We start from the raw sequence: 7,316 nt of genomic DNA on the forward strand, positions 1-7,316 counted from the left end.
GTCTGGTATTCCCATCTCTTTCAGAATTTTCCACAGTTTATTGTGATCCACACAGTCAAAGGCTTTAGCATAGTCAATAAAGCAGAAATAGATGATTTTCTGGAGCTGTCTTGCTTTTTCCATGATCCAGGGGATGTTGGCAATTTGATCTCTGATTCCTCTGCCTTTTCTAAAACCAGCTTGAACTTCTGGAATTTTATAGTTCACACAGTGCTGAAGCCTGGCTTGGAGAATTTTGAGCATTACTTTACTAACTTGTGAGAGAAGTGCAATTGTGTAGTAGTTTGAGCGTTCTTTGGCATTGCCTTTCTTTGGGATGGAAATGAAAACTGACCTTTTCCAGTCCTGTGGCCACTGCTGAGTTTTCCAAATTTGCTGACATATTGAGTCCAGCACCTTCACAGCATCATCTTTCAGGATTTGAAATAGCTCCACTGGAATTCCATCACCTCCACTAGCTTTGTTCTTAGTGATGCTTTCTAAAGCCCACTTGACTTCACATTCAATCAGCCCATAGCAAATGGGGAATCCCAACAATGTTAAGGAATTCATTCTTTTGGGCATTATGAAGAATCCAGAGCTGTGGAAAATCCTCTCTGCTGTGTTTCTAATCATATATGTATCCACCATTTTGAGAAACCTCCTCATTATGGTAACTGTGATCACAAGTTAGAGTCTTAGATCACCCATGTATTTTTTCATTACCTTTTAATCTGTTTTGGATGCTGCCTACTCTTCTGCCATTGCCCGCAATATGATTGTAGACTTCCTCTCTGAGAGCGCTACCATCTCCCTGGAAGGCTGCATGTTCCAGCTCTTTGCTCAGCACTTCTTTGGTGAAGTGGGCATCATCCTTCTCACTGTGATGGCCTATGACTGCTCCGTGGCCATCTGTAAGCTTCTTCACTATGTGACCATCATGAGGCCTTGGATGTGCTGCCTTTTGCTGGGAGTGGTTTGGCTGGGGGGTCCATATATGCAACAATACAACTTGTTTTTATGTACCAAGTACTCTTCTGTGGCCCTATTTTCTGTGAGATTTGTTCCCACTGTTGAAACTGGCCTACATGGATACCCTCACCCTGCACCTCTTAATCATCCTCAACAGCAGGATGATGTGTGTTACCATCGTCCTGATTCTCATTGTCTCCTATGTGGTCATTCTCTGCTCTGTGAAGTCTTGCAGCTCCAAAGGGCAGCATAAAGCCCTCTCCACCTGTGGCTCCCAGCTCATGGTGGTCATTATGTTCTTTGTGCCTTGCATTTTCTTGTATTTGAGGCCTGTGGTCACTTACCCCATAGAAAAGGTGATGGCTGTGCTCCCATGTTAAATTCCCTGATCTACACCTTGAGGAACACAGAGGTAAAAAATGCCATGAGGAAACTGTGGATGAAACAAGGAGCCATGTGTGGGCATTAACTTACATGCTAAGAGAAATTCTTTCCTGAAGGACAATGATTTCTTACCTCCCATTCATTATAACCCACTTGGGACACAACAAATAATTCAAATCTGGTTAAGAATGCAAATCAATTTAAGTTAATAAAATTAGGTATTGCCTACCTCTCAAGTACGTTTTATATTTCATCCCTTTTCTTAAGGCTCTTTGTCTCTCTCTCTGTCTCTCCCTTCCTTTTTAACTTGTCTTTTGTATAATTCAAGTCTTCCTCAATTCAGAACTTTTGTTTATCTGGTTCCATTTCCTGCTGGAATTCTCTTCTCAGAAATTTTGCTTGTCTCGTTCCATCTTATTTTACCTACTTTCAGAACAGTTAGACAAATTTTCCCTGATGACTTTTTCTAGTCATTCCCTCCTATTATTCCCTAATTCTCCATCTGGTTATATCCTTCACATTAATGATCACAAGCTGTACTTTAAAAATTGTTTCTTTCTTTTTATTTTCTCTGTTTCCCCCATAAGTTTATAATCCCTATAAGAGCAGGCATTGTGTTTAATCATTCATGCTGCATGTAGGGCACTGCTAGTCACTTACTAGGTGCTCAATAAATATTACTGAATGAATATAAGCTTAAAAGAAATATATTTTTAAATATCTGCAAATTGGGTACAAAGTAAGGGAGAATACATATATATTAACTCTTTAGGTGATAGAATCTTCCTATCTTATTTGGAAGATAGAATCTTGCTATGGTTTTCATGCTCTCAAATGTCCTTTTTAGAAGTTCTAGAAGGCAGTGTAATTTCAAGTTAGTAGTTTATTGTTTAATATGGAAGACACCACTACAAACATTCTCTACTACTTTTTTTTCTCTTCCTTTAGATGAGCTGAATAAGAAATAGCCATGTCAGCATAATTCAGAATCTGTTGTCTATATCTTGAAGTTATATAATTTTTTATGAGAAGAGAGCAACTATTTAGACATAAATTTTTCTTTAACTATGGCAAGAACTATCCTTGCTGTTAAATTTGAGAGTTTAGTTTCTAAATCCAAAAGATGTTATTTTCTTCCAGATCTTGCTTTGTATGTCACTAGAGACACACTGATGCATTGCTTAAATAGAAATATGGGAAGACTAAGGTTTTAGTCCAGCTTAGTGTTCCATTATGGTTTTCTTACTTTTTAAAAATATATGATGCATAAAATGATAATAATTACAGTATCAATTTAGTATTTCATACAAGCATGACATATAAAACAGTATTTTATCTTTAAACATAGAATGTGTACGTGCAAAAACATTGCAAACTATTTTCAATAACTAGGAAGTACATATAATTTTTGAACAATCTTTGCCAAGTTTGTATGAAGGCTCAGCTACTCTTACAGGACTGGGCTATACAATAATGACTAAGGCAATACATTTGACTTTTGTCCTGGAGTTGGCTTCGTCCAGAAGTCAAGAATACTAAAGATACTAAAGAAGACAAGGTATTAAAATGAAAATAAGGCCATAAGTTGATAACTGATATTCAGAAAATTTTAATGAAGTGGCACATGTGTGACTGGATAGCTCTAGTTAGGTGAAAAAAAGGGGCTTTTCTGAGAGTGTATGCAAAACTGAGGTCTGAATGATGAGATAAGACCGTCCTTAAGCACACCAGTGGGAAGAACATTCAAGGCAAGAGAAAAGCTTGGGGGTAAACACTAAGATAGGAACCACCCTGAAGTGAAGATCAAGGTAATCTATATACAGAGGACAGGAGAGAATTTGGTAGAAGGTGAACTGTAAAAGATAGTCAGGGCCATGATGAAATAATTTATTATTTTCTAAATCTCATGTTCAAAAAGAGCATGGACTTCAAAATAACTCTATCAATAATAATTAAAAATCAAACCCTTCATGAACTTATGGATGACATAGAATATTTCTGTCAAACATCTTTGCACAGAACTTCCATTTGAATTTTGCTGCATCAATGGCAGAATGTAATATTTATTGCCTGCTTACAATATCTAAAATTTAAATTTCTAGATTCACTTTACAATTCTTTTCCCTGCTTCATGTCAGAGAAGAAGAAAAAATTCATGGCAGTGTAGTAACCTTGAACTGTGTAAGAACATTTGAGGATCATTTTTTTTTCTCTGTTTTAATTGTGGAATTAAAGAATAGGGAAGATCTCAATGAGATCCCTAACCTTAAATATTTGTAATATTTTTATAATTTTCCAGCAGCAAGTTTAGATATAGAATTTGTCCCTTCTATTACTTAGGAAAGAGCTCTTCTGGCCATTCATGCAGAAATTATTTCCTGTCATTTAGATGTCATAATTTTTTTCTCTAATGTGTTCTATAGGTCCCCTAATTATTTCACATGAAATAGCTTTACTCAATAAACATTTATTTAGCAGCTCAATGGATGACCTTTTTTGTCTTTTTAAATAAACCTTGGTCTTACTGCTTATTTTTATAGAAACTTACTGTTGCTAATATTAGATTGTAAGCCATATGATATCTATATCAGAATTGAAAAATTCAATATTACTCATGATACAAAAATATCAAAGTGTAGGAATAAAATGGTGTTTTAATTTGAAAGAGAGTATTGGTAAAAAACAAACAAACAAACAAACAAAAACAAAAAACTGCTGCAAGCATCAAACTTATTGGGAAACATTAGATGAACTTATTTCCTATTTCAGTTAGAAAATGTAAGCCATCAGAAGAAATTTCTCCAGACTCTTACAACTGTATCTACTCATTTGCCAGCACCCATTCGGTTACATACAGGCTTCCCTGGTGATTCAGATGGTAAAGAATCTGCTTTCAATGCAGGAGATGTGGGTTCAGTCCCTGGGTAGGGAAGATCCCCTGGAGAAGGGAATGGCTACCCATTCTAGAATACTTGCCTGGAGAATTCCATGGACAGAAGAGCTTGGTGGGCTACAGTACATGAAGTTGCAAGGAGTCGGACACAACTGAATGTCATATAACATTCAATTATATGATAATCTCTTGATTCTCCTAAATGCATTTTCTGTTCTATCCGAAGGCAACCAACATCATACGCACTGGACTTCATCTTATACTTCACATGAAGACATTGGTCAAAAATATCTTGTATCTCTATTAATTCATCTGCATTTCCCTTTTCCAGAATCATTTTACATCAGCAAAGAAGTTATCTATTATCTAGCTCATCCTTAAAATGAAATCTCTTGATCCCATTTCCTTTATCATTTATGACTTCATTTCATTCTCTTTGCTTTGTAACAAAAATCAGAGGATTCTGTAATACCTCTCTCCAATTTCTCTCCTTCTATTCTCTTTAACCACATTCAGTCACATTTCAGTTATTATATTAACACTGAAAATGCTCTTTTAAATGTCATCTGTGACCTCTATGCCACTAGATACAGCACTCATCACTTGCTTCTCATATTACAAAATCCATCAGCAACATTTCATCCAGTCTTCTTTGACACACTTTCTTTCTTTATTTATTTTTACTCTATAATATTGTATTGGTTTTGCCATACATCAACATGAATCCACCACGGGTGTACACAGGTTCCCCATCCTGAAGCCCCCTCCTACCGCCCTCCCCATACCATCCCTCTGGGTCATCCCAGTGCACCAGCCCCGAGGATCCTGTATCATGCATTGACCCTGGCCTGGCGATTCATTTCACATATGATATTATATTTTAAAAGACCACAATTCCCAAATTAACTCCAGGTCAGATGGCTTTCCTGAGGTTGAAATCTGGAAGTCCAAGTTCCTCCATAGTATTTGTCCTGAGACTAACAGATTTTTTTTTTTTTTTTACTTTATTTTACTTTACAATGCTGTATTGGTTTTGCCATACATTGACATGAATCCACCACGGGTGTACACGCGATCCCAAACATGAACTCCCCTCCCACCTCCCTCCCCACAACATCCCTCTGGGTCATCCCCATGCACCAGCCCCAAGCATGCTGTATCCTGCATCGGACATAAACTGGTGATTCAATTCTTACATGATAGTATACATGTTTCAATGCCATTCTCCCAAATCATCCCACCCTCTCCCTCTCCCTCTGAGTCCAAAAGTCTGCTATACACATCTGTGTCTTTCTTGCTGTCTTGCATAAAGGGTCATCATTGCCATCTTTCTAAATTCCATATATATGTGTTAGTATATTGTATTGGTGCTTTCCTTTCTGGCTTACTTCACTCTGTATAATCAGCTCCAGTTTCATCCATCTCATTAGAACTGATTCAAATGTATTCTTTTTAATGGCTGAGTAATACTCCATTGTGTATATGTACCACAGCTTTCTTATCCATTCATCTGCTGATGGACATCTAGGTTGTTTCAATGCCCTGGCTATTATAAACAGTGCTGCGATGAACATTGGGGTACATGTGTCTCTTTCAATTCTGGTTTCCTCAGTGTGTATGCCCAGCAGTGGGATTGCTGGGTCATATGGCAATTCTATTTGCAATTTTTTAAGGATTCTCCACACTGTTCTCCATAGTGGTAGTACTAGTTTGCATTCCCACCAACAGTGTAGGAGGGTTCCCTTTTCTCCACACCCTCTCCAGCATTTATTGCTTGCAGATTTTTGGATCGCAGACATTCTGACTGGTGTGAAATGGTACCTCAATGTGGTTTTGATTTGCATTTCTCTAATAATGAGTGATGTTGAGCATCTTTTCATGTGTTTGTTAGCCATCCATATGTCTTCTTTGGAGAAATGTCCATTTAGTTCTTTGGCCCATTGTTTGATTGGGTCGTTTATTTTTCTGGAATTGAGCTGCATAAGTTGCTTGTATATTTTTGAGATTAGTTGTTTGTCAGTTGTTTCATTTGCTATTATTTTCTCCCATTCCGAAGACTGTCTTTTCACCTTGCATATATTTTCCTTTGTTGTGCAGAAGCTTTTAATTTTAATTAGATCCCATTTGTTTATTTTGCTTTTATTTCCAGCATTCTGGGAGGTGGATCATAGAGGATCCTGCTGTGATTTATGTCAGAGAGTGTTTTGCCTATGTTCTTCTCTAGGAGTTTTATAGTTTCTGGTCTTACATTTAGATCTTTAATCCATTTTGAGTTTATTTTCATGTGCAGTGTTAGAAAGTGATCTAGTTTCATTCTTTTACAGGTGGTTGACCAGTTTTCCCAGCACCACTTGTTATAAAGAGATTGTCTTTACTCCATTGTATATTCTTGCCTCATTGGTCGAAGATAAGGTGTCCATATGTGTGTGGATTTATCTCTGGGCTTTCTATTTTGTTCCATTGATCTATATTTCTGCCTTTGTGCCAGTACCATACTGTCTTGATGACTGTGGCTTTGTAGTAGAGCCTGAAGTCAGGCAAGTTGATTCTTCCAGTTCCATTGTTCTTTCTCAAGATTGCTTTGACTATTCGAGGTTTTTTGTGTTTCCATACAAATCTTGAGATTATTTGTTCTAGTTCTGTGAAAAATATGGCTGGTAGCTTGATAGGGATTGCATTGAATCTGTAGATTGCTTTGGGTAGTATACTCATCTTCACTATATTGATTCTTCTGATCCATGAACATGGTATATTTCTCCATCTGTTAGTGTCCTCTTTGATTTCTTTCATCAGTGTTTTATAGTTTTCTATGTATAGGTCTTTAGTTTCCTTAGGTAGATATATTCCTAAGTATTTTATTCTTTTCATTGCAATGGTGAATGGAATTGTTTCCTTAATTTCTTTTCTACTTTCTCATTATTAGTGTATAGGAATGCAAGGGATTTCTGTGTTTGATTTTATATCCTGCAACTTTACTATATTCATTGATTAGCTCTAGCAATTTTCTGGTGAAGTCTTTAGGGTTTTCTATGTAGAGGATCATGTCATCTGCAAACAGTGAGTGTTTTACTTCTTCATTTCCAATTGG

The 7,316-nt window shown here is 36.8% G+C and overlaps 1 pseudogene; it reads left to right on the forward strand.

Moving 5' to 3' along the window:
* The first annotated feature begins 520 nt into the window (after window positions 1-520).
* LOC128043904 (olfactory receptor 4C6-like) lies at window positions 521-1,420 on the forward strand (annotated as a pseudogene).
* The last annotated feature ends 5,896 nt before the right edge of the window (window positions 1,421-7,316 follow it).

The sequence above is a fragment of the Budorcas taxicolor genome, chromosome 2 (genome assembly GCF_023091745.1).
Source record: "Budorcas taxicolor isolate Tak-1 chromosome 2, Takin1.1, whole genome shotgun sequence".
In the NCBI taxonomy this organism is placed as follows: Eukaryota; Metazoa; Chordata; class Mammalia; order Artiodactyla; family Bovidae; genus Budorcas; species Budorcas taxicolor.